This window comes from Sciurus carolinensis, chromosome 13 (genome assembly GCF_902686445.1).
Source record: "Sciurus carolinensis chromosome 13, mSciCar1.2, whole genome shotgun sequence".
Classification (NCBI taxonomy): Eukaryota; Metazoa; Chordata; class Mammalia; order Rodentia; family Sciuridae; genus Sciurus; species Sciurus carolinensis.
In genome coordinates, this window is record NC_062225.1 from 25933195 (window position 1) to 25952423 (window position 19229).

At 39.0% G+C, this 19229-nt stretch overlaps 1 long non-coding RNA gene across 1 annotated transcript; it reads right to left on the reverse strand.

Moving 5' to 3' along the window:
• Positions 1-17685, reverse strand: LOC124963101 (uncharacterized). Its single transcript, XR_007104656.1, has 4 exons — positions 17559-17685; positions 6539-6611; positions 3595-3724; positions 1-728 (listed from the first exon to the last, which is right to left on the reverse strand). It is a non-coding gene; the product is annotated as an uncharacterized LOC124963101 (long non-coding RNA).
• Between the last annotated feature and the right edge of the window lie 1544 nt (positions 17686-19229).

Below are 19229 nucleotides of genomic sequence, written 5' to 3' on the forward strand. Positions count from 1 at the left end.
CCCAGTATCAAAAAATTAAAATAAAAATAAATTTTAAAAAGTCCACCAGAAATTTAGAGTATTTGACTTGAAGTGAAGGGAGTTCCAAGAGTTCAATGTTGTGTTAAAGAATTTCAAATTTGTGCTAAGCCGGTGGAGCTCAGTGGAAAAGCACTTCCATGCATGTGTGAGGCCATGGGTACCATCCCTGGTACCACACATGCAGACAAACAGAAGTTCTAAGTCAAACTCATGATATCAGTGTTAGCTCTTTTTCATTCCAAATACTGTTATTTACTATGAGTTCTCCCAGAAAAACCAATGTGGTTGCACTGATGAATCATTCTGTAACTGTGCTTCATTCAATAGATAAGACTCTTGTAAACCAGCGTACTATAGAAGCTGTCTTAACAGCTTAGTTGTACTGTGTGTGAGAGTGCATGCCTGGTCCTGTGTCAGTGTGTGAGAGAGAGAGGCTGAGGAACACCTTTGCTTGCCTCCGAATCTTCCTTTTCTTATTTGAGAACTGGATTCTTTAAATTAACTGACCACGGACTAGAGGAGATTTCTTCATGTTGCCAGAAAGGATTTCATCCACACAGCAAGGATCCACCTGTTTTATATATACACCCAGTGTAGAAGAAATTGAAGCTGTACTTCAGGCAAGGAGGATAGTCAGAGATGATGAGGTGTATTGTTCTGCCTGGCCCACATGGAAGATCTACCTTGTCACTTGTCTTTCCAGATCTCTGTAATAAAGACAGACATGGGAAGCAGTGTGAGATGGAAATAGATTTGAATCTGCGCTCTACCACTGATTCACTCTATGTCTTTGAGGTTACCTCCCTACCTGGACCTCATCTTTCTGATCAGTAAAGTGAGGATAATAATAAAACATGTTTATAGGCTTACTGCAAGGATTGAAGGAAGTAGAGGCTGGAGGTGAACCTTACTAGTACAACAGGTGTTCAGCATGCATAAGGCCCTGAATTCAATCCCCAGCAATAGGTGCACAAAAGAAGTAATTTGCAGGAAGTACCTAATACAGTAGCTGGGTAATGAAATGTTTCTTTTGTTCTTTATTGGTGTCAACTGCTATGCCTATACCTTGGCAAGAGGTTTGAATGCAAAGGAAAAAAGCACCTAAGATAGGTTACTTAAGTATACTTGACCTGGAATTTTGCTCAGACAGAGGGTAAGTGAAAAGACTATAGCTCAGGAGTTAATTGGAAAATATCAGCATGAACCCAAGTTTTTACATTATAAACACCTACAAACATAATTTCACAGAAAAAGCCTAGGAACACTTTCAGCCTGGTAGCAATGCATATCTCTAGCACTCAGATGGTAGTCTCTAAGTATCATTCCCACTAAAAGGAATCTAAGTACATTGATTCAGGCTGGGGCTCAAAATGAACAAGATGACCCTGGAACATTTTTATACAAATAGCAAAAATAGTGAACAAAGATTCCAAAATTTTGTTTTGAAATGTCTCAGGCACCAAATTGAGGTGCTCCAAACATCCAAAGACAGAGCTTCAACTTGTACCTCAGTAACAAAAAAAAAAAAGGGCATGGCGTTCATAATGATATAAAAAGTAAATTAATTAAACAAAATTCTACTATTTCAACTCACTGTACAAATTTAAACAAAAGGAAAGAATCATGCCTACACAACTGGGCCTCCAGTTGATAAGGGGAAACTTGTCTTTATAGAAAAATCCACAGATAATAAAGGAAGAAAGAATTATTGACCTTTCTATTTTTTGAAGTCTCAAAATAACTGATGGACCAATCATCAAGAACTGCTAACATCAGAGAAAGAGATAACCACTCATTGATAAGCTTCCTCAGAGAAGAGCAAATACAATGTCACTTCTGAAACAGTTTTGCCACACACAAAAAAGAGAGAGACAGAGAAAACAAGTCTGAATATGAACAAGCTAGATCCAAGTACCAGTTTGCAGACAGAAAAGGACTAGATAAAAATATTAACAACACATGGGGATGCAGTTGTCAAAATCTCATACCACAGACACTACCTGATTAATATATAAATTTCAAGGCACAGTTGGAGGAGTTAAGAGAGACATGAAAGGGAATCTGTGGATTAAATAAGACATAAGAGTCTTAACAACTAATTGCAATGTGACAATATTTTATGGCATTTAGGAGCTAATTGCAAGTTTGAGCACTGATGGGATATGTGCCATTCAAGAACTGATATAAAAAATAAAAGTCCATACATTTAAAATACACTCACCAAACAGTTAGAAATAAAATTATATCACATCTGAGCCTTGCTTTCAAATACTACAGAATGGGGTGACACAGGTAGAGGTACAGATGAAACAAGACATTCATCAGTTCATAAACATTAAAGCTGAAGGTATTAGTGGATATAATAAAAACCTATAAGTATTGTGTCTCTCTGTATCTATGTGACATTTAGGACAACAGCTTAAAAACAGGAAGATAACACTGCAAAAGTACAGCAGTTTCTCAGTAGGTCAAAGACCATGTGACCCAGTAATTCTATTCATAGTTAGACATGTAGAAAAACTGAAAGCAAGGATTCAAACAAATATTTATACAGCAGTCCAGCAGGGTGGCACACGATGTACTCCCAGTGACTCGGGAGGCTGAGGCAGGAGTATCACATGCTTGAGGCTACCTTTAGTAAGACCCTAAGCAACTCAGTGACACCCTGTCTCAAAATAAAAATTAAAAAGGGCTGGGGATCAGGCTCAATGGTAAAGTTCCTGTGGGTTCAATCCCCAACAGCAAAATACCAAAAAAGAAACATCTGTACACCAATGTTTATAGCAGCAATATTCACTATAGCCCAAGAAACACCCAAGTGCCTATGAATAGATGAAGGATAAACAAAAGGTGGCACATGCACACAATGAAATATTTAGCCATGAAAAGGAATAAGATTCTGAAACATGCCCCAAAATGGATGAATCTTGAAAACATAATTAGTGAAATGGGCTAGACACAGAAGGACAAAGATTATTATTCCATTTCTATGAGGTGCCAAGAATAGGAAAAGTTAGAGAGACAAAAAGTAGATTAGAGGTTACCAGGGGCTGGAGGAAGAAAAGAGAATTACCTTTTATAGGTTATTGACTTTTCATTGAAGATGATGAAAAAAAGATTGGGTACAAACAGTAGCAATGGTGACCAAACAGTTCATGTCTACAATCTCGTTATGAGAGAGCAATTAAATGCATGTAATTCAGGAAACCATTTGGTTTCCTTTTAAAATTATTACCCATGGAAGAAGGCCAGGCTTCACATGAGCATAAGATGAAAATTATGAAATCGTTACTGAATTACTATGAATTATTTTAACATCATAATGAAGAATGTGCACACCTGCAATCCCAGCAGCTGGGGAGGCTGAGACAGGAGTATGGCGAGTTCAAAGTCAACTTCAGCAACAGAAAGGCACCAAGCAACTCAGTGAGACCCTGTCCTCTAAAAAAAATACATAATACGACTGGGGATGGGGCTTAGTGGTTGAGTGCACTTCAGTTCAAGTTCAATCCTTGGTTGGAGGAAAAACAAAAAAACAAAAAAATGTTCCCTTCAGTTAAAGGTTCAATTTACCTCTGACTCATATAGTGCTGAGTATTCATTAAATCAATAATCAATCCAAGCTCTTCATTTTGTTCTCGAATTTTCTTAAAAAGATCCAGAGGAAGAAGGGTTCTTCTGGAGCAAGTTTGGCTTCAAAACTCTGTCAGAGAGAATGAAACAGAGAGACAATGTGTGCTAAAATTCAGTTATATATTTATTCAAATCTGAAGACACCAAAAACTGTGAGATACAAGGAGGGTTTCTACTCTTCTAGAAGCTAATTTACAAACCTCTCTTCCACTCATCTGAAGGAAGAAAAAGCTCACTCTAAAGGCTCACTGAATATATAAATGTATGTGTTACTTGAGTTCCACATACTAAATGACTCGTGAACATACTAGTCAACGTTAATAGTTGCTTAAAAAAACCTGCTCTTTATCTAAGTTTTGGATCCTAACTCTGATTCACAAATAAAGTATTTTTGGACAATTATGTCCATTGAATGTCTCAGGACAATAATCACCTGATCAACAAAGTGAAGACTGTATTTCATTTTGTTTGGAAATCTATTGAGTTGTTCACTGTTTTGGAAATACAACCTAGGTCACGATCTATATTTGTAGATCTTGCATTCATAGTATAAACACCTCTTTCCTTTTATCTTCTAGTGTGCTAATGTTCATTAATTTAGATACTGAAATATATATGACTTAATTATAAATTTAGTGTATTATTCATAGTTAAGGCATTATAATGACTTCTTTGAAAGTATGGTTTGAAGTAAATTATATTCATCTATAAATATTTATGGGGAGCAAAGGATACATTAAGAAGCATTGCTACAAATGGAAAATGGAATGTGACAAGGTTGAAAACCAGTGTTCAAATAATTTGTTCATATATTCATGGCCTCTATTAAAAATAGTAGCCCAAATTTAAAAAAATATTGGTGGGAATCAATTTTCAATACAAAGTTACAGTACTATTGGCTGGTAGTTAACTAGAACATACAGACTTCTAAGCAGATAGCAGTGAGAATTTACTGCATAGATCCTCATGGAGAATCCTCAGTTCTATAGATTCAGTTAGGTACTGCCTTCTTTGGTGCAGAGCAGGGAAAATGAAATCTACAACACCCACCTCAGCAGAGGTAGGCTGGTTCCTGGAGGAGGGCAGGAAAAGATGGTCACCAAGACACCATAAAAAACAGGGAAGCTGTTACTTAATATTATTTTGGGAAGTAATTATTTAGCTGAATACCATATGTGTGAGACAGATTGAAAGGAGAGAGACTGAAGGACTTTCTCCATATTTCCAGTCTGGCTACACTTGGCCATGCTTCTAAAACAATGTTGTATGAAGCAATGGCACAAAGGCTTAAGTACACAAGCCACCAAGCAGCTATGGCACTGAGTAGCAAGTTGTGAAAGCTGTGCATCGTGGGCAGCAGGTGGGAATTTATCAGATGCAACCCAAATCACTGTAATTTCATAAATAATATCCCTGGATAGAATAAGCTTTCCATGGCATGGCTCTGAGAGCTAAGAAGTAAATTTACCTTGAAATTTTTGAAGTATGCAAATCCAAGCTGTCCCTATACAGTGGATGCAGTCGGGTCCCTTCTAGTACTATGATATCCCTGTGGTCTCAATACATGTACTCTGACTAGAGGTCACCATGATCAAGACAAACACAAAAAGTTCACCAATCCCAACAAACAGCATAATTTAAAACAAGAATAATTCTCTTTTTTTTTTTTTTTTTTTTTTTTGCGGTGTTGGGGTCAAACCCAGGGCCTTGTGCTTACAAGGGAAGCACTCTACTGACAGAGCTGTATCCCCAGCCCCAATTTAAAACAAGATTAATTCTTAATATCTATGTGCAGGGCTGGGTATGTGGCTCAGTGGTAGAGTGCTTGACTAGCATGAGTGAGGCACTGGTTTCAACACTCCCAACCACATAAAAAATAAGTAAATAAAATGAAGATATTGTGTCCATCTATGACTAAAAAATAATTAAAAAAAGTTTTATGTGTAAATAAAACTACTTTCACATTAAAAAAATGAATGTCTGGCATCACAATTTCATTGTGGAGTGCTAGGAATCTGGCAGTTTGAGCCACCAATGTCAGGTGTTGGGTCATTTTTGTTTGTTTTTAAATATTTTCCATTTCAAGGAAGGTGGTCTAATAGAGTGGCCAAGCACAGAAGCAATGAAGTCAAGCTGCCTGAATGTCAACACTCTACTTCCCCACACCCAGCCCTGGCTGTATGATACTGTGGATCATATGGATGCCTGAGTTGTGACTCCTAGTCCCAGAGACAGTCACAAATAAGGGTTCCATTGCTTGCACATGTGTAAAAATCAGTCAGATGAGTGAAGATGGCAGAGACAATGTCCACTCTACAAAGGCCAACTGTAGCATGCTTATGAGCAGCTGCATCCCAAAAGAACATCTCCAAGCAAGGAAGCTCCCCACCACAGAAAGTCCCAGCTTGATAACACCATCTCTCTGCAGTCTGTGGTGTTCCTCTGCCGGATATAACCACCCAACTTCCTGCTAGCTATGTGGCCCAGGCAGAAACCTGAGAACACACCTTCCCTGCAGGTTCCACCTAGAAGCCAGATAGTGGAGCTTTTAACCTCTACCCCAAAAAGGAACCTATATTTATGCTGTACACATTGAGGAAAGTTTTTTAAAAACTTGTAGTGAACATTTTTTTTTTTTTGTGGTACTGGGATTGAACCAAGGACCTTATGCTTTTGAGGCAAGTACTCTACCAAATGAGTTAAACTCCCAACCCCAACAATTTTTATTTTATGAATTTCATGTAGTGTTAAAAAATAGATATATAAATATATATGTAAATTAAAATTCCATATCAATTTCAAAAGAGAAAAAGAAAAAAATACCCCAGTCTTCAACAGGGCGAATTTAGATTTCTGAAGGAATATTGAATTAACTTTTGCTTACCTTTTGCAAAGGGACTTTGAAAGTAATCAATCAATCTCAGGCATCCTGTCCAACTGGGAGATAGTCTTTCCACCTAGGAGATACATTCTTTGTTAGCCAAATTGTATGTTAGCCTTGTCTTCCTGCATAGAATAAAGGCTTCTGGAAAGCCAGAGTCCCTGCCCACACAGCATGTCCCTTCCCTCTGCTTTGATTTCTGCTACTTTACTTATTCATCCCTGTCTGGTAATAATTCCTTCTTCCCATCTCCCCATCTTGAAAACAGATCAAAGGCAACAGATAAGGCCTCCACAAATCAGGACTAGCTAAAATCAGATGACCAGAACTTTTGTATCCCTCACAAACTCTAACCTTAGTACCAATACTAAGGAGTTATTATTACAAACACAGTGCAACACTTTAAATTTAATTCTTTAACTAAACATGATTTTTTAAGTTTTCATACAACTGACAGCATCAAATTTAAAGTTCATTTTTGAACAGAAAACTCTTCAAATAGAAAGGGACTGTGAGCTTCACTTAAAAAGGCTAGGAGTCAACCCTGAAAAGTATTATTTGAGCTCACTTCTGTAGGACAAGTTAGAAGTAAGTATGGTGAATTCAATATATCTTAAGCACAGAAAGTCAAGAGCAGTAAGAAGTGGGACTGGAGAAGCAGAGAGGATCCCACACCACACAGGGCCTCACAGACTATGTAAGCAGATTGTTTTTATTCTTAAAATAATGCTTTACACTGATATCTATGAGCTACCCTGTAATTCCATTTCAATTTCAACATGGTTTGGGTGCTGAGGCTAACTAAACCCATGAGCACTTCACCACTGAGCTATTCACACTTTTTTTTTTTTATAAAAGAGACCAGGTCTCACTAAATTGCTGAACCTGGATTGGAACTTGTGCTCTTCCTGCTTTAAGGCTCCCAAGTAGCTGGGATTATAGCCATGCACCACTGTGCTGGGCTCTCAATTGTTCCTAATGACCTACTTAGAAGACTTGTGCGAAGAACAGACTGGAAGAAAGTAAAGAATAAATGTAGGGACACTACTGCACTCAACTGCAACAGGTCAGGCAAGACCTGTGTTAGGATGCTGAAGGAGAAGAGCTGGCAGATTCAAAAGATATTCAGGAGATAAAATCAGAAGGACTCAATGAAGTTTGGAAGGGAGAAGAGGAAGATTTCGAAGAGTAAACGTTTTCACTGCAACTTGGCACACAGTCTCAAAACTGACCATCTGGCCACCCATTAGGAAGCACCTGTGTGCCTTCAGTGATTCCTGGCATGGACACAAACCTAGTTTTCATAGAAGGTCTCAGGCAGGTACTGAGGGATTCATTCGAATTTAAATCTTGTTACTCATATTTTCTGTGCCAAACAATAACACAACCTGAGGAATTCAAGGGGACGTTCTATCTGGACGATTAAGGAGCGTTCCCAACACCATGGCCCGCCTCAAAGGCATACCTGACCCGAGGAGAAAGGGACACAGCCTCACTTCTAAAAGGGTGGGGCGAATCACAGAACATCCCACGCCATTTCTTTCAGCTTCTGCTGGAGGCACAGGGAGGGTCAAAGGCTCTAATCCCAGGCAGAAGGGCCAAGCTCGCTGCGGCGACAGGGCGAGGCTGAGACCACAAGAGCTGGAGCCCACTCCAGAAGGTACGAGCCAGAAGGGCCAACCCAGCAGCAGGGCATATCACCTTTCCGGGATGCGGTTTCCGCCCTTCCTCTTTGCTGAGTGACGTCCAGAAAAGTCGCGTCCCCGGCCTCAGCCCCTGCGGACAGGATGCCATTAGCTCACTTGGGCGCCAAGTTGCCGCCCACCCGATGCCAAGCGGGTCAAGGCCGTCACAGTGGCATTGGTGCCGTAACAAGATGCTGGACGGGAGTGCGCCAGGCAGCTACCCAAGGAGTGCAGCCGGGCACCACTGTGCCTTCGCCACTTCCCGTAGTAATGGTGTCACATACCCGCTTGCTGTGTTGCTCGACTTACATACGGGACTCTGGCGCCCACAGCGCCCACTTGGCTGGAGGCCTGTAGCACAGGTCTGTGAGTTCCTGTGAGCACTCCTGAATTCAAATCTGCTGGTCCTGGATTAAAGGGTTAAATTCCAAGAGATCCAAGATGGCGGAGTAGAGGGTGACTGCATCTCCCGTTGCTCCAGAACTCAGGATTTAAGAAGGGGAGGTATTGAGAGACTCGGACCAACATAGAGTTGCTGGGTGAATCTCTCCCACCGGGTGAAGCTCGGCCAGGGCAGCAGGCCCAGACAGTGGGCAGCTTCTCGGAGCAGGGCAGGGCAGCGAGAGACTTCCCAAAGCAGTCCTGCTCCCTCCCACGGCAGGCCTGCTCCACAACCAGGTTCTCAGAGCAGGAACGCCCAGTGAGAGCTTTCCCCCAGGGAGACAACCCCAAGCCCTGAACCCAGTGGTGTGCCCCGGCTTGCAGGCAGCTTCTGGGACCAGGGCAGACAGCAAGAGGCTTTCCCCCAGCAACCCAGCTCCCTCCAGTGGCAGCAGGCCCTGTCTACAACCAGCTTCTTGGAGCAGGCCCACCCAGTGAGAGGATTTCCACACAGAACCAGCCTCCAGCCCTGGACCCAGTAGCGGGCTAGGGGCAGCTTTCTTTGGAAGCACTGCATTATCAAGTTCCTCCAAGACTTCAGGCTACTGAAGGCTGGGAGGTGATACACTGGAAATCTACCGGGACACTATAAGCCAATAGAGGAAATCTGCAATATCTCAGAGTCCCACTGATATCTGAACAATATGAGAAAATAAGGGAAGAAAATGTCCCAAACAAACCTAGATACTATATCAATAAAACCCAATGACAGCACAGCAGAAGGACTGTCAGAAAGGGAGTTCAGAATGTACATTATTAAAACAATCAAGGAAGCAAACGAGAAGATGAAAGAGCAAATGCAGGCATTGAAGGAGATGAAAGAGCAAATGCAGGCATTAAATGGTCACACCAATCAACAGTTAAAAGAGCAAATACGGGAAGCAAAAGATCATTTCAATAAAGAGTTAGAGATACTGAAAAAAAAAAAAAAACAAACTGAAATCCTTGAAATGAAGGAAACTATAAACCAAGTTAAAAACTCCATAGAAAGCATAACCAATAGGATAGAACGCCTGGAAGACAGAACCTCAGACATTGAAGATAAAATATTTAATCTTGAAATCAAAGTTGGCCAAACAGAGAAGATGGTAAGAAATCATAAACAGAATCTACAAGAATTATGGGATATCATGAAAAGGCCAAATTTAAGAATTATTGGGATTGAGGAAGGCTTAGAGAAACAAACCAAAGGAATGAACAATCTATTCAATGAAATAATATCAGAAAATTTCCCAAATCTGATGAATGAAATGGAAAACCAAGTACAAGAGGCTTATAGGACTCCAAATATACAAAATAACAACAGACCCACACCAAGGCACATTATTATGAAAATACCTAACATACAAAATAAAGACAGAATTTTAAAGGCCGCGAGAGAAAAGAATCAAATTACGTTCAGAGGGAAACCAATAAGAATATCAGCAGATTTTTCAATCCAGACCCTAAAAGCTAGAAGGGCCTGGAACTACCAAGCCCTGAAAGAAAACGGATGCCAACCAAGAATCTTATACCCAGCAAAACTTACCTTCAAATTTGACGATGAAATAAGATCCTTCCATGATAAACAAAAGGTAAAGGAATTTACAAAAAGAAAGCCAGCATTACAGAACATTCTCAGCAAAATATTCCATGAGGAAGAGATGAAAAACAACGTTGCAAATCACCAACAGGAGGCGCTAGCCTAAAGGAATAGCCAAATAAAGGAGAAACCCAATCATGTCAAAAAACAAATATGAGTCAAATGATTGGGAATACAAATCATATCACAATAATAACCCTGAATGTTAATGGCCTGAACTCATCAATCAAAAGACATAGACTGGCAGATTGGATTAAAAAGAAAGATCCAACAATATGCTGCCTGCAAGAGACTCATCTCATAGAAAGAGATACCCATAGACTAAAGGTGAAAGGATGGGGAAAAACATACCATGCACATGGACACAGCAAAAAAGTTGGAGTATCCATCCTCATTTCAGATAATGTGGACTTCAAGTCAAAACTAGCCAGAAGGGATAAAGAAGGACATTACATGCTGCTTAAGGGAAGCATAAATCAGCAAGACATAACAATCATAAATATCTGTGCCCCAAACATTGGCTCATCCACGTACGTCAAACAAATCCTTCTCAATTCCAGAAATCAAATAGACCACAACACAATAATACTAGGCGATTTAACGCACCTCTCTCACCACTGGATAGATCTTCCAAACAAAAATTGAATAAAGAAACCATAGATCTCAATAACACAATCAACAATTTAGACTTAACCGACATATATAGAATATACCATCCAACAAAGAACGAATACACTTTCTTCTCAGCAGCACATGGATCCTTCTCTAAAATAGACCATATTTTATGCCACAAAGCTACTGTTAGCAAATACAAGAAGATAGAGATACTACCTTGTACTCTATCAGATCATAATGGATTGAAATTAGAAATAAATGACAGAATAAAAAACAGAAACTTCTCCAATACCTGGAGATTAAATAATACACTATTATATGATGAATGGATAACAGAAGACATCAGGAGGGAAATAATAAAATTCTTAGAAGTAAACAAGAACAAAGACACATCATATCAAAAATCTCTGGGACACTATGAAAGCAGTACTTAGAGGAAGATTTATTTCATGGGGCGCATTCAACAAAAGAAGTAGAAATCAACAAATAAACGACTTAACAGCTCAAAGCCCTAGAAAAAGAAGAGCAGACCAATACCAAAAGTAGTAGAAGACAGGAAATAGTTAAAATCAGAGCCGAAATCAACGAAATTGAAACAAAAGAAACAATCGGAAAAATTAAAAAAATAAATAGTTGGTTCTTTGAAAAAATAAAATTGATAAACCCTTAGCTATACTAAGAAAGAGAAAGAGAGAGAAGACTCAAATTACTAAAATTCGGAATGAACAAGGAAACATCACAACAGACACAAGTGAAATACAAAACATAATTAGAAGCTATTTTGAAAATCTATACTCCAACAAAACAGAAAACCTCGAAGACATCAACAAATTTCTAGAGACATATGAACTACCTAAACTGAACGAGGAGGACATACCCAACTTAAATAAATCAATTTCAAGCAATGAAATAGAAGAGGTCATCAAAAGCCTACCAACAAAGAAAAGTCCGGGACCAGATGGGTTCTCAGCCGAGTTCTACAAAACCTTTAAAGAAGAGCTCATTCCAAAACTTCTCGAAGTATTCCATAAAATAGAAGAGGAGGGAACCCTCCCAAACTAATTCTATGAAGCCAATATTACCCTGATACCTAAACCAGACAGAGACACATCAAGGAAAGAAAATTTCAGACCAATATCCTTAATGAACATCGATGCAAAAATTCTCAACAAAATTTTAGCAAATCGCATACAAAAACATATTAAAAAGATAGTGCACCATGATCAAGTGGGTTTTATCCCAGGGATGCAAGGTTGGTTCAACATTTGGAAATCAATAAGTGTCATTCACCATATCAACAGACTTAAAGTTAAGAATCACATGATTATTTCAATAGATGCAGAAAAAGCATTCGATAAAATACAGCATCCCTTCATGCTCAAAACACTAGAAAAAATTGGGGTAGTGGGAACATTCCCTAACATTATAAAGGCCATCTATGCTAAGCCCATGGCTAATATCATTCTAAGTGGTGAAAAACTGAAAGCATTCCCCCTAAAAACTGGAACAAGGCAGGGATGCCCTCTTTCACCACTTCTATTCAACATCATCCTGAGACTCTAGCCAGAGCAATTAGACAAACCAAAGAAATTAAGGGGATACGAATTGGAAAAGAAGAACTCAAACTATCCCTGTTCGCTGATGACTTGATTATATATTTAGAGGAACTTGGAAATTCCAACAGAAAACTTTTAGAACTCATAAGTGAATTCAGTAAAGTAGAAGGTTATAAAATCAATGCTCATAAATCCAATGCATTTTTATACATAAGTGATGAATCTTCAGAAAGAGAAATTAGGAAAACTACCCCATTCACAATAGCATCGAAAAAAATAAAATACTTGGGAATCAATCTCACAAAAGAGGTGAAAGACCTCTACAATGAGAACTACAGAACACTAAAGAAAAAAATTAAAGAAAACCTTAGAAGATGGAAAGATTTCCCATGTTCCTGGATAGGCAGAATTAATATTGTCAAAATGGCCATACTACCTAAAGTGCTATACAGAGTCAATGCAATTCCAATTAAAATCCCAATGATGTACCTTGCAGAAATAGAGCAAGCAATTATGAAATTCATCTGGAAGAATAAAAAACCTAGAATAGCTAAAGCAATCCTCAGTAGCAAGAGCGAAGCAGGGGGTATTGCAATGCCAGATCTTCAACTCTACTACAAAGCAATAGTAACAAAAATGGCATGGTATTGGTACCAAAATAGACAGGTAGATCAATGGGACAGAATAGAAGACATGGACACAAACCCAAATAAATACAATTTTCTCATACTAGACAAAGGGTCCAAAAACATGCAATGGAGAAAAGATAGCCTCTTCAACAAATGGTGCTGGGAAAACTGGAAAACCATATGCAATAGAATGAAATTAAACCCCTATCTCTCACCCTACACAAAACTCAACTCAAAATGGATCAAGGACCTCGGAATCAGACCAGAGACCCTGCATCTTATAGAAGAAAAAGTAGGTCCAAATCTTCAACTTGTTGGCTTAGGATCAGACTTCCTTAACAGGACTCCCATAGCACAAGAAATAAAAGCAAGAATCAACAACTGGGATAGATTCAAACTAAAAAGCTTTCTCTCAGCAAAGGAAACTATCAGAAATGTGAAGAGAGAGCCTACAGAGTGGGAGAAAAATCTTTGCCAATCATACTTCAGATAGAGCACTAATTTCCAGAATCTATAAAGAACTCAAAAAACTCTACACCAAGAAAACAAATAATCCAATCAACAAATGGGCTACGGAAATGAACAGACACTTCACAGATGTACAAGCAATCAACAGATATATGAAAAAATGTTCAACATCTCTAGTAATAAGGGAAATGCAAATCAAAACTACCCTAAGATTTCATCTCACTCCAATTAGAATGACGATTATCAAGAACACAAGCAACAATAGGTGATGGTGAGGATGTGGGGAAAAAGGTACACTCATACATTGCTGGTGGGGCTGCAAATTAGTGCACCCACTCTGGAAAGCAGTATGGAGATTCCTCAGAGAGCTTGGATTGGAGCCACCATTTGACCCAGCTATCCCACTTCTTGGCCTATACCCAAAGGACTTAAAATCACCATACTACAGAGATACAGCCACATCAATGTTCATAGCTGCTCAATTCACAATAGCCAGAGTGTGGAACCAACCTAGATGTCCTTCAATTGATGAATGGATAAAGAAACAGTGGTATACATATACAATGGAATATTACTCAGCCATAAAGAATGATAAAATTATGGCATTTGCAGGAAAATGGATGAAATTGGAGAATATCATGCTAAGTGATATAAGCTAATCTCAAAAAACCAAAGGTCAAATGATCTTGCTGATAAGTGGATGATGACACATAATGGGGTGTGGGAGGGGGACAAGAATGGAGGAAGGAGTGACTGTATAGAGGGAAAAGAGGGATGGGAGGGGTATGGGGGAAGGTAAAAATAACAGAAATAATCAAACAACATTACCCTATGTAAATTTATGATTACACAAATGGTATGCCTTTACTCCATGTACAAATAGAAACAACATGTATCCCATTTGTTTACAATTAAAAAAAGAGTTAAATCCAAAAAAAAAAAAGAAAGAAAAAGAAAAGAGTTAGGTTCCACTGCACCCAGTTCCTTCTGTGTTCTTCGAGATGTTACCAAGTGTTTACATTTATATTTTGTATATTTTATGGATATTTACTTTCACATATATGTATAGTTTCTTCCTACACAGCAGCAGCACAACATACGATTTCTACACTGTCTCTAGAATACTGATTTTTCTCAGTTTATTCGTGGATGGTCAAGTTTTTAATTACCATAGTGCATTGCATGCATTGTATGCATGATAACTAAAAGTATCATCATTTGCTTAACCAGACCCATATTGATGGACCTCTAGTTGTTTTCACATTTTTGGTTTGTGTTTTGGTCTTCTCTTACCATGCAATGAACTATCCCTACACATAATGCACAACTATATCTAAATTTCTAGAAATAGAATGTCTGGAATGAAGGATACACACAAACTTTTGAAAGATACTGCCTAATTGAACTCCAAAAATTTTATCAACCTCTACTCACATTCCTGGCCAGACATTTACACGGTTCCTATCACATGACAGGTATGCTAAAAGTAGATAACACTGGATATGTTTTAGCAAATACCAAAACCAAAACAAAAGTGAGAGACATGAGAATGGAGTTCACTTGTGATATCTTCACATACTTATCACTCATTGGGACTGTACCCATTAGGAAAAATCTCAATTCAGCTACAAGTAGAAGAGCAAAGAACAGTGTCTGAAGACAGGAGTACTAACTTCCAGATTAAACTGTAAATAATTATGATTGCAATAGTTCTTCAAAATAATTTCTACTTCTGTTTCTAATATTAAAAGCACACTATATGCACTGTTACTAATCTTTACAACAATTTTTATTTGCAAACTACAACTAGGCATATTCAAACTTGAAAGTTAAATTATAAAATACTCTTTTGGAACATAGGAAAACATATCTGACAGGTATATGATGGCTAGATGGCATAAATGATCCATCTGTTTATAAACATGACAAAATACAAAATGTGACATAAATTTCTCCAAAACTAGAATAACTATGTTGGTCTTGCACTTTAAGTTTTCAAAAAGACACAAGTAGGGCAAGAACAAACTCAGTTATGGTTGCCAGGAGAAAATTCAGACTTAGACAGAATAGAGTTTCCAGAAAAGTATGGGAAATGGCAAAGAGTAGGCCTTTGCAGAGGAATGATTCCATTAAAAGGTAAAAGAACGTCTTCACAAATACGTAGTGCACAGGAATGGAGGATAGAGACAGGAGAAAGGGATATTAGGAGGAACAGTTAAGTAGTTGACACTAATAAAATGTGACAGTACCTGGTAGTGTCTAGGTATCATATAGAGACTTGAGGGTTTCCATTCTTAATAAAACCCAAATGAGAATATGGAGAGAACATGGAAGGATGTCAGGGATAGAGATGATATGGGTAGGTTACAGCAAGATGAGTCCCAGTCGTCCTGATCAGTACTAATTGCTGGGATTGGGTTGTGCCTGGGACAATACCCTCAATATAAAAACTGAGGGTTTAGTTCAGGGAAGGACTTGATGCTACATCGCACAGTGTTGGACCATATCTCTTTAGGTACATTCTTCCACATTTAAGACTTGGTTTAGAGGCTAAGGTGAGGTTTACTGCAAACTAGAGTTGAGTGGATAGAATTACAAAGGGCAAATACTTATCATGTCTGGAGATCAGGAGAGGCAAATAGCATTTGTCTAATTATAACTGAATATTGGACCTGAATATTTCAGTATGTAAAAATTACATTGCTATCAGAAATGATCTTAACACATGCTACGAATTTTGATTTGGAATGTCCCTAAAGGCCCATGTGGCAAACCTTCCCCTCCAGTTTGGTACTATTGGGAAATGGTGGAATCTTTAGGAGGTGGGGACTAAAAGGGGCACAATGTTGCTATTTCTACACTCCCAGCTATTTGGAAGGCTGAAGCAGTATGATCTCAAGTTCCATGCCAACCTGAGCACCTCAGTGAGACGCAGTCACAAAATAAGATTTTAGAGGAGGGGCTGGTGATAACTCACAGAGTGATGTTGGGTTCACTAAGCAGTACTCTTAAAAAAAGGGTGGGGAGGGTCTAGTAGGAGATCTTCTTATCATTGAGGGCATGGGCTTGGAGGGGACAATGAAGTCCAAAACCTCCTCTTCCCCTCTCTGTCTTTCTCATCCAGGTAATGAGGTAAGCAGTTTGTTCCATCATGTTCTCTTGGCAATGATGTTCTACCTTGCCACAGCCCAAAAGCAGCAGGGCCAACTGTCTATGACTTGAAATCTCCACAGTTGTGAACCAAAATAAACATTTTCTCTTTATCAGGTGATTATCTCAAGGGTTAGTTACAGTAAAGGAAACCCAACTAATACACCACATTCCACACAACCTTACACCTACCACCTTAACTTGTAGTAGCTATGGATTTACTTCATGACTATGAGAATATAAGGAATGATATGACTTGATGATACTTAGTTATTAGGCTTACATTACATACCAACATTACAGAAGTAAGTTATCCAAGATATGAAATGGAGATAAAAAGCAAACAAAAACTTTGAAAATTTTACATAGTCCAAGGATTTTTTACACTGCCAAACCTTCCGTGATTTCTTCTCATATAAGAATGATCCCACACACAACTACTAAAAATACCATATATCATAATAAGCACTGGAATACTGGAACAGATAGGCCTATAAATGAAATATTCAACTTCATTTGTGAACTTTACATATGAGTATTTTATGCTATATATGAGCTTGTCTTCCAGTGGGCTCTTGACATCTTGAATCACACACTATCTACTCACTGCCTCTAAGAAATCTCTAGACAAATCAATCTAGGCATCTTAAAAGTTTACCAACAAGGGAAATGATTAAATCCACAGATTTACTCACCCAAACCACCTCAGTCCATATATATACATATATATTATATATATATGTATATAATTAGCAAATAATTCTTGATTCTCTTTATCACAGTTATAAGACAAGTAACTGAAACAGATACTCTCCATGGGATCAAACCAAAAGCAACCTAGATCAAGTTGAGCTTAACACTAACACACCTGATCGTTGGTTGTGCGGTATAACTTACCATACAATGCTATTTCCACATGCCTTTCTTTAATTTTCTCCAGAAATCCATTAGCTCAAGTTAATTCCTGAGGCTTCAACACAAACATTCATCAATAGAAAAACATGCAATGTGTCTTACAATGTTGAATTCCTTTAAAATATGAAAAAGAAAAAAGTGAGTTAAAATCCAGAGCCTTTAAGAGCTTTTCACAGTCTGCAAACACACTAATAAAGAACAAAAATGAGGCTCCATAACTCCGGTTTCAAGCAGAGAATATCTGTTTCTTGGTGAGGCAGTTTTTGCTGCTTATCGATCACCTGCTGTTTACCCCATTTGTCTACTGTGATCACCTGCAGTCTGCCAGCATATCAACGCCTTTTTTGAGTGCAGACTGCACACTGTCAGGTGTCTATCATCCACCATTTGCCTGCCTCTGGCCTGTCCATCGCCTGCCTTATACCTATCCATCACCCAACACACGAGGTTCACCTCCCGATCATCCGACAACAGTCAGCAAACTAATCGCCGACCTCCAGTGGAGCACCAGCTGCCTGCTGTTGCCTGGAAGTTCTCTGTCACAATACCTGCAGGTTTGATTACACGTGGCTGCCGCCATTTGAGACAACAGCCAGGCCCCATAGAACCCCTGACCAAACTGACTGAGCCCCGTCTCCAGGATCCCTCAGCCCAACCGATCACTCCCTTCCTCTGGGGCCCTCACATCAACTGACTGCTCCCTGCCGCCAGGACCCCCAGACCAACTGACTGCGCCCTATCACCGGGAACCCAGACCAACTGATTGTACTAGGACTCCAGGATCCCAAAACCACACCAAGCACACCGAACCTCCAGGACCCCTGCCTGACCAACTGCATCCCACCTCCATGACCTCCAGCTGACCACGTCCACACCCTGAGCTGCAGCTCCCCATTTGCCAACACATTTCGAAGGCAGAGCTGCCACCTTGGATAATCCTGGAAGCTGTAGCTCCGATCTTTAGGTGGGGCAAATCCTATCCTGAGATACCTGCTGGAGGATTGAAGCTCATTGTCAGGTATCTCTCATGCATCTGGCTACTAAAGACTGGGAGGTGTCATTACTATATGACTGTTATACTGTAGATTTTCTTTTTTCTCCTTATTGAAAAATTTTAAGTTTTTATTTCTTTACTTTTCTTGCTCTCTTTTCCTTTTGTTTACCTGTTCCCTCAGAGTCTCTTTCTCCCTTTTTTGCATGCTAACATCCAATTTCTTTTGATTACACTCTCACCCTTTTATTATCTAGAACTTTTCTAATCCCATTAACAGCCACATTCTACATCCCTCTGCATCCTCTTTGTCCTCCATTTGAAACTGCAGTCCTTATTGCAAATCTGTTTGTTTTACTGAAGATAATATTTGAACTCATTCTGTTTATTATGACAATTTTGTTATTGTCCTCAAAGGGGCTACTTGGTCTAGGTTGCATAGTGTCTGAATTGGGCACTGCTAATATTGATCTCCCCTTAAAGAAAGGATTTTGGAAACCTATAGGGCCACTATAAGCCTATAAGGGGAAATCTGCAATACCCCAGATCTGCACTGCTAGAGGGGAAGATACATGAACAACATAAAAAAAAAGGGAAGAAAATGATCCAAACAAATCTAGGTTCTATATTAATAGAATCCAATGACAGTATGTTAGAAGAAA